This window comes from Amblyomma maculatum, chromosome 7 (genome assembly GCF_055883805.1).
Source record: "Amblyomma maculatum isolate TAMU_Amacu chromosome 7, ASM5588380v1, whole genome shotgun sequence".
Taxonomy (NCBI): domain Eukaryota; kingdom Metazoa; phylum Arthropoda; class Arachnida; order Ixodida; family Ixodidae; genus Amblyomma; species Amblyomma maculatum.
In genome coordinates this window covers 23,660,190-23,669,333 of record NC_139350.1, presented here as the reverse complement: position 1 = coordinate 23,669,333, position 9,144 = coordinate 23,660,190, and positions in this window count along the sequence as shown.

The following is a 9,144-nucleotide window of genomic DNA, read 5'->3' as shown; positions in this document are numbered from 1 at the left end:
ATCTTGCTCATATATTTCTCCGCAATTTCTGCGTGCTCATGCTGACCCCTCCGCTGGTGAAAGCATGTTCCGTTATGGGAGTTATCAGGAAAGAATTTGCTACACAACAATCTATAAATCTTACAACTGCTCACATTGGCAAGCTGGCCTAGTCAGGCAACGAGACCAACCATGCATCGACAGCTGATTGGTAACAATTGGCTTTCATTCTAGAAACCTGCATGTAGCAGGAATGCCCAACGAAAAGATTGTTCAGCACTTATACCATCATATCACTGTACTGACGGACGCCAAACAAAATAATTTGCAAACCTTTTGAAGACTTAAAGAATGATAGCGCGCTGCTACCGTCATCATGCGAAAACAGTTATAGCACATAGCCAACGTTGCCCGATCGAGAACTGGTGCTCTTGAACGAGAGAAAACCACTTACTTTACAAAATTGCCTAGCTTTTATACAGCGTTAACAAATACTTACCATTGACAAAACACTCTAAATAAAGCCTCGAGCCGGCACGCAGTCGACGGCCAGCCAGCTGATCGCAACGGCCAACTGTTTTCGCCGTTCACAACTCGACGGCAGTCGGAACATTTTGTATCTGAGTTGCCGTAGTTTGAAGCAGAGCACAGCACCACATTTCCAGCAAAGTGAGCGCAAGTATAAAAAAAAATAAAGGTCACAACAACACGCCTGCAAGCAATGCCAGCCGAAATGAAACCACAAAAAGTCAACATTCACAAGACAGAACAGGGCCTCGGCGTGACGTAATGTCCGCCAAAACATGGGAAAAGACCACTGCCGTAAATGGAGGGCTGCGACGTAAGCTTTCACTCCCACCTTCCTTCCTTCCTTTACGGCGTGCACAGAATCCAGTGCGGCAGATACTGCGCCTTTCCCTTCCTCTGAACCAACCAACCAACCTTCGAGGGCAGTGACGTCGGACCTAAGAAAAACAGGATTCTGGGCAGCTTAAAAAAACATTCTTGTGTTTGTGCTAGCGATATTAAAAAACTCCGATTAACCATTGGGCTGACGACCATTGCAGCTTTGTAATACCTAACGCACATTTTTCTTCCGAAACGACCCATTTCGAATTACTCTGCTCTTTGGAGCCGATGCTCTTGGAGGATCGCCTGAATAGGGAACTTGAGCTCGACGACGTGTCAGAGCACATTCAATCCTCTGATGGGGCTGGGACAGGTAGGTCACCGCTGCTTGCGGCGGGGGCTAGCCTGCCACCGAATGTTTATCTGTTGTAGGTCGTCATTGCACCCGCCATTGCACCGTCATTGCACCCGGTGGTGGACGACGGCTGTTGTTGCGGCGCGCGTCTTTCTCTCCCTCTTCCTTTTCTTTCTTCTCTATTTTCTCTTCTGTCTGCACGAGGCAGCGGAGGTGACTCAGCAACAGAGCCAGTAGTAGGCCAGTGCATTTTCTTTTCCTTCTTCCTACAGCCACAACAACAACAACACGTGTCAGAGCAGTATCAGCAGAACTTAGAAATTAGGTCCTTGGCGTCACTGCGGAGCTGGCACCCGCGCTGCTACGTTGTACGTGCGAGCAGACTTGTGATGTTTGTCTTGCTTTATTAGAACAAATTGTGTCTGAAGATATGCGATCAGCCAGCTGATAGCAACGGCCAACTGTTTTCGCCGTTCACAACTCAACGGCACTCGGAACATTTTGTTGGTTGGTTGGTTTGGGGGGTTTAACGTCCCAAAGCGACTAAGGCTATGAGAGACGCCGTAGTGGAGGACTCCGGAAATTTCGACCACCTGGGGTTCTATCTGAGTTGCCGTATAGTTTGAAGCAGAGCACAACACCACATTTGCAGCAAAGTGAGCGCAAGTATGAAGAAAATAAAGGTCCCTCGGCACGCCTGCAAGCAATGCCAGCAGAAATGAAACCACAAAAACTATCCGGAAGTCAACATTGCTGTAATAGATCCTCGAGCCTCGCCGTCACGTGATGTCCGTCTTGGACGCACTGGAGGTGTACGCAGTGTGCGCCGCAGTGTTTGCAGTGGAGGGCTGCGAAGTTATGCGAAGTAAACTTTTACTCCCATCTTTCTCCCTTCTCTTAAGACGCGGGTGTCCACAGAATCAAGTGTGACAGTTACTGCGCCTTTCCATTCTCGAGAACCAAGCTTCGAGGGCAGCGATGTCAGAAGAAAAACACGATTCTTGCCAGCTTGAAAAGAAATTCTTGTGTTTGTGTTAGCAATAGTAAAAACTTCGATTAACTATCACCTGAAGGCCATTCTAGCCTTTCAATACTTAAAGCATATTTTTCCTTCGAAACGACGCTTTTCAAATTATCAATTCTTTTTCCGTATGTAATCGGTGCTCTTAGGAGCGTCGCTTGAATAGGGAACCTGGAGCTCGACCAACAAGGCTGAGTTCTAGCAGCACTTAATCATTGTAGTGGAAAATGGCTTGCATGTAGTTGGACAGGTGAAAATAGTTCCACGAAGATTCACTGAGAAGGCCCTACACCACAACACCCCGCATGCAGGGTCACCTCTATCATTTTACCGAACCGCAGCCACAGACTTAGAGTACCTGAAACAAAACTCGTCTGACGTTGACCCACGAACCATGCACCTGAAAGATATTATCAATATGATCACCCCTCCGCTCCCTGCCCGCCTATCAAGCTACATGCTATGTGCAGAAAGACCCAGTTGGCAGTACATAACCAACCACTTCCTCGATGCACGCCGAGCCTCCCTGATGTGGAGGTTCGCAAGAGGCATCTTACCAATCAGAAGGCGTGCCTTCGTCCCTGCGACGTCAGGAATGATTGACCTGTGCCCCTTCTGCTTGGCCCGAGAGACAGCGGAGCACATCTTTCTTGACTGCCTAATTCCCGCAGCACCTAGAGCGTCTGAGAGATATGTTCGGCCTCACCGGGATCCCATACCCCACGTGCGTTACTTCAACCCGCTTCCAAAGGAAGGGCGCAAGCAGTTTGTCTTGACACTGGCAGAGGTCAACTATCAGGTGTGGTTGGTCCGCTGCAAAGCGGCCTACTCGAACAAGACTCCGAGCCTCCATGAAGTGAAGGCCAAAATCAGAAAAGAACCATGGTTCCACCTAGAGAGAGAAAGAGGCCGCTTAGGGAGAAGGAAGTTTTTTGAAGAATGGGGACACCCTATGGTGATCCTCAAAGAAGAAAACGGAAAACTCGAAGTGAGATATTAGAAGACTTGCTCGCGTCAGGCTTCGACCCACCGGGGTGGTGCGGACGTGGTGCATATGCACTGCGACCCCGCCCCGGTGGGAACAGGCCGGATTGCATGAGTCCCTTGACTGGGAAAAGCCCGCTCCCCGAAACAAAATATCCCCCAAAACTTATAGTGCGGGAGGCCTTGCCTGGGGTAGCCGTAGGATGATGATGGTCGCAGGTTGAGGTCTGTACTCTCACAGGAGGATCGCACCTAGTGCATCCTTCCTTCCATCTGACAAGGCAAGGTGAGAAGAGTTCCCCGAATCCAGTGCAGTGGAAAATAAAAATGTCATAAAGAATGCTGTTAAAGCAGAGAAGAGTTGTGGGTGGAGAATTCACCCTTCCTGCTATCCGACATGGATGGATGGATGGAATATAGGAGCGTCCCCTTTGAAACGGGGTGGTAGCAGTAGCTATCATGCTCATTTTTCTCCCTGTATCTAAATTATTTATTTAGATTGGTTAACTAAACCATCATTCTATTTATTAAATTTTTGTTTCTACATTAATAACATTATGTCACTTCTCTACTTTTAAGCCACCAATCTTCCAGTCGTTCTTTGTGAAGCTGAGCGTCTCTTGTGTACGCTGATGCAATAGACCTTTCCATAGGGTGCCTCGATACAATTCCCATCTTTCCATACGGAGCCTACATATCTTGCGCCGCGGCGCCCGCGGCGAAACATGTAGGCTCCCTACCTTTCCACAAATTGCAGCGCCGCGCTATCCCCTAGCGGATCTGCGCAGAGCATGATGGGAGAACGGAGCGATAGCCTCCCGCGTCCCCGCGCTATATATTCAAGGCACTATACCCTCGCGATGCCCTGCGGCTGCAGCGCGCTCACGTCTCTTGTCTTTCCGTCCGCCACCGTCCAATTGTCCCTCCGACTCTGTGGCGGTCCCATTCCAGCGGTGCAGAGACGACATTTTTAGTGATATTCATACGCCTACTGTGCCCCATCCTTTGGTTTATAAACGTGGTTTTAATATCTCTGTAAAGCTTATTTCCTCTGCTTTCGAATGATGCATTTGGTTTAAAAATGGCCGCAAATATGATTAAGCAGTAAAGAAAAACGGAAACGGCTTTTCAGCTCTACATGTCTCAGGAAATGCAAAATTGTGCAAAGCCTTTTGCACCTAGAGAAAAACTGTTCGAGATGTTTAGAGATTAGGTGTTAATGAACAAATTTAAGTATTTTTATTAGGGTTTTATTAGCCACGCGCCTTTGAAAAGTGTATAAAACCGGTAATTGCAAATACAATAAGTTTCAAGATATGCATTCTGCTGCGGAGATTTTTTTGTGCAAGAATTTGTGCAATCTTCCAAAGGGTAGTTTAGTGTAGGGCTGCTCATGGTCTAGCCTGTGTGGAAACGCGTGAGCCATCTGTGAAAATACCCCCCCCCCTCCTCCCTCCCCTACAATGACAACAAGAAGCTGGCGAACCTGGCCGCGTCTTCTCTGTTTAGGCAAGCTGCGGGAGGCGGGGGGAGGGGGGGAGTTGCGGGAGGGCTAGAAGATGCTCGTCGTTTCCAGGAAAAAGCGTGCAGCGAAGTCCCCCCCCCCCCCCCCCCCTATTTTCGCATGGCATCCCAGCGACAATGGCATCCGAGGAGGCTGCGCGCATGGGCAGTAGCGTTACTTGCAAAAGATCCATTGCCAGTGTACACTTGCTGGCTTTGTGATGTATTTATTGCCTCCCATTGAGTGTGTAATACTGTTTGTGTGCCGAGTCCGTCTTCGAACGAAACGCCGCCACCTAAAGCTCTCGCGTGTGCAGCTGAGGTGCGCCCCAACTACAGCGAACACTGTACCTGGAGAACGAAACATGCTCCCGGTACAGTACAAGTAGCGGCTTTCGTTAGTCATTTTTAGTTTTTTTTTAGTAACGCACAGGATGTATGCTTGTGTTTGGCAAAAGCAGGCAATTCGCTGCTCATGAGGCCGCCTTGCACGAGAAGCGAATAACCGCTAGCACAGTCAACTCGGGGAAACCGATCAACAGAGAGGCCTTTTCCTTCCACAGAAACGACTAAGCGGAATCAGCCATTCAAAGAACAGAGCTGTCATAATTTCAACCTACCAGCTAGAGATGCATCCAGACAACGCGAACCTTTTCTGCATTCTTATTATCGAGTCAGCCTTACTACGGCCGCTCGATGGAAACGCACTAGGTGCGGCCTGCTACGTCGCCCGAAACCGGCGGGAGGCGCCTACTTCCAGTCGCCAACGCCGCGGCGCCACCGTTCGGGGACAGCCGCGCGCGGAGAGCTGCGCCACCTGCGTTTTGAGGGAGGCGTCGGCGTGGTAGAAGCCTTTTATTTTAAGGATATAAGAGCTCCGCTTCACTCAGTTTGGCAACAAGAATTAGTATATACTGTCATGTCTAGATTGACCATGTCAGCACTTAGCGCTTGCTCGGCAGGGATATATACTGGAGTGTACCCCGAAAAACTTATAGTGATGGTGGTTCAAGGCCACTCGATTGGAGAGCTCGCATTACCGTGATGTTGCATTCGGTTCAAGTTGTTTGTCACGTTAAACTGTGACCCGGCTGTGAACAATTCGAAGCTGTTCAGCTGCCATGGTAGCCTAATGCATAACCACTTAATTAACTATGTCGCGAATTCCGTGTGTCATTTTCATACCATTTACTCATTCCTGCATACAGCTTTTATACACAAATTGATGTCAACCTGTTCTAAGCTGCCAGCGCTATCCAATAAAAATGTCCTACTATGAGCAACCTCTGTGAAAATGCGACATGTAACCAACCTTTCTATCTCATTATGACAAATTTTACGGTGGAAATATGAAGATGTTTATGAGGTTAAATCTAGATGATAACCTGGGATCTTCGACTCAGTTGGAGACCTTAAACTTTGTACACCAGAACGATATCCGCCATGGCTTCCCGAATTTTGCATGACCGGACAAGGTAAGCGCGCCTGATAGAGCCGGTCTGCCTCAAGGTGCTACGTATATGCGCCGAAGGTTTTTATTACTGTTTTTATTGGCTGCTCGCAAACCCATACAATTTTGCTGGTTCGTTATTTTCAATGGAAGAACGCGCATCGAGTGTTGCTGTTGGGAAACTCTTAGCTGTGATCACAAGAATGATCACGCGTCAGAGCGCAACTGCAGCCGAGATTCAGCGAGCAGCCGAGTAGGCTTATTTAATGGCCACACAAAAAAGGAAGAAAATTACCAATCGCAGATGGAAAACCAAACTTGGCAGAGGTTTATGCCATAGCCATAATCATCGCTCCACTGTTGAGTTGACATTTCCAGCCCAGCTCGCTATTAATGGGGGCAGCAACTAAACGATATCTTGCATAGCGCCTTAGCATGGGCACGATCATAGTTTTTATAGATTAGCTGCAGGTACTGTGTACAGTGAGAGAACAATGATGAAACCAAAAGTTTACACAGCTTGCTACTTCGCCGGACCTCTTCAGACTCCTTCATCCTGTTAATGAAGGTGCTCGTAAGCTGACAAATCTTGATTACTTCCTTTGCGGGGTACATCGAGCCTCCATTGTCCTTGGTTTTCATTAACCTGTAACTGGTCCGGTTGACTCATATTTCCTGCAACAGGCTCTTGCTCGACTGACATGTCGCCTCAAAACCATTACCAAATATCGCATAAATTAAGCAACAACCTGGTAGTGATAAACCAAACTTGGGGTTTCTTAAGTCTCCTTGAGGAGCCTAGTTAGAATGCCCGCACTTTGCTACCTGCTTATTCACCGTATCCCGTAATTGCTGTCTCTGTCGCATATCATTAGAATACAACCTTAAGCCACCGCATTATATGAAATAGCACCTTACACATAGCTATATAATGCCCCTTTTTACCGAATCCGTACGAACGCGCCCTACAGGAGTATAGTGTGCCTGTCTTGGGATCTAAGGGTCCCGCTTTCAATAATTCCCATTTCACCCTTACATTTTATTGACTCTCTCTGGTTTGGCAGCGCCTGCCACATTGAACATGTCATGTGTTCTCATTGCGCCAAAGGTGTCTGGCCATATCACCAACTAAAGTGCCTCTTACCAGAGAGGTTTTTTCCGACTTTCTGCCGACAGAGATGGCGCCAGATTTTCTGCGGAACTTGGCTTTTCATTTTATCGCATCTGCTCAAACAGTCTCAGCAGTATAAACAAATGTTGTTGCACAGGCTCCTTTACTTGCAAGGCCACTCAGACTAGCGCGGCAAAATTTAGAACAAATTGCCATGCTTATATAAAAAAAAAAAAACCTTCGTAGCTTTTTCTGATATGTCCTCGCAACATAACCTGCGAGAAAAGCTTCTGGTGCTACCTCATCGTGTTCTTCTGCTTCACAACACATCGTTAAAAATCCTAGTTCACTGGCCAGCTCCCTGGTAACTAAATAGATTAAACAACGTGACGGGAACACAGGAAAAGAGGACGACACAACTAGCGCGGTTGTGCCGCGTCTTCTTCTCCTGTGTTCCCGTCACGTTGTTTGCACAGTTATCCTATAATTAATCACCAACAAGTCCAATCTGCTGTCACTTGTAGCAAATTCAATGGCAGCTGATAGGGCATTATGCTTCAGCATCTGGACTTTTTAACCTCAGCGCCGCTTTCATTTTAGAGGAAGCGAGTGCATTTCCACTCCTCGCTGCTGTCTTTGCCATGAAGCGAGCTCAGCAGATACAATTAGAGAGTCTCTTAGATGTCTCTTAAGCGGAGGATGGCGAAAGCTTACCCTTCTCCTATCATTTGCCTCTTATCGTTTGCCACAGTTCGTCATTTCAAGTAGTCGTTTGATATATTGGTCGTTTCTCAGTCATGATGAGTCTGCCTGCGTAGTCATATTGTAGCCCTTATCACTCATAACTAAGCAGGTTACTCATTTAGAATCAGCAGTGGTAATTACATGTCGTCGTTTCACATATTGGTCATTTCGTAGTCAATAACAATAATGATGAGTCATTCCTAGCTATTATAGTCATTACCACACATCGCTAAGCACTTTTACTCATTTCTAATCAATTGCGGTCATTAGATGTCGTAGTTTGATATATTGGTCATTACAAATCATTTTAGTCATTATTAACCATTATTGGTCATTAGCATTAGTCATTACCTCTATCAACGTCTATTTATTACTTTTATTGATTACCTATCACCATCAATCAATTTCATTCTTAACCACCCTCCTTGCACGTCCGCTTTTGCGACTGGCACACCAGTGCACAGATGCGACGCACAGATAACAGGCACAGCTTCTGCGCATAGATTTTCGCTCCATGAGCCAAGAACGGCTTTCGCCAAGAACGGCTTTCGCCTTAAAAAACAAACGCATCCAGTCTCAATGTTAACGTGCTTGCACACGCACACAGAAAAGTGCGTTTACCACCAGACGCGAGGCGAACGCGCCCAGAAAGGAAGCAAACCGCGCGCTCAGAGCCGGCGACCCCGGCGGCGACCCCAGTGGCGACGTGTCCCCGAACAGTGGCGCCCTCAGCAGAAATAGCAGGCGCAACTGTAAACTCCCCAAGGACGCGCTTGCTCATTGACGGCGGCGCGACGCAGGAGGCCGCACCCAGTGTGCTTCCATCGAGTGTGCTTCCATCGAGCGGCCGTGGCCTTACACTGAAAGTGAGGCGTTGAAGTCTTGCACGTTAGAGGGTCGGTATCATGCAATCCCTCGAAGGAAAAATAAAACTTGATGCTATGGAAATTATCGAATGAGGATAAGAAGTTGTTATGTGGCGCATAAATTTGTTGCATGATATGAAGATTTTACGAGTTCACAGCAAAGATAAAAGAGTTAAAAGAAATACTAAAATTCTGCCTAGCTCTGCAAACTCATTAGAAAATGCATCGGATGCTAAACTGTAGTTTATTTACTGGTATCAGCCCAAGTACATTGCTGTTTAT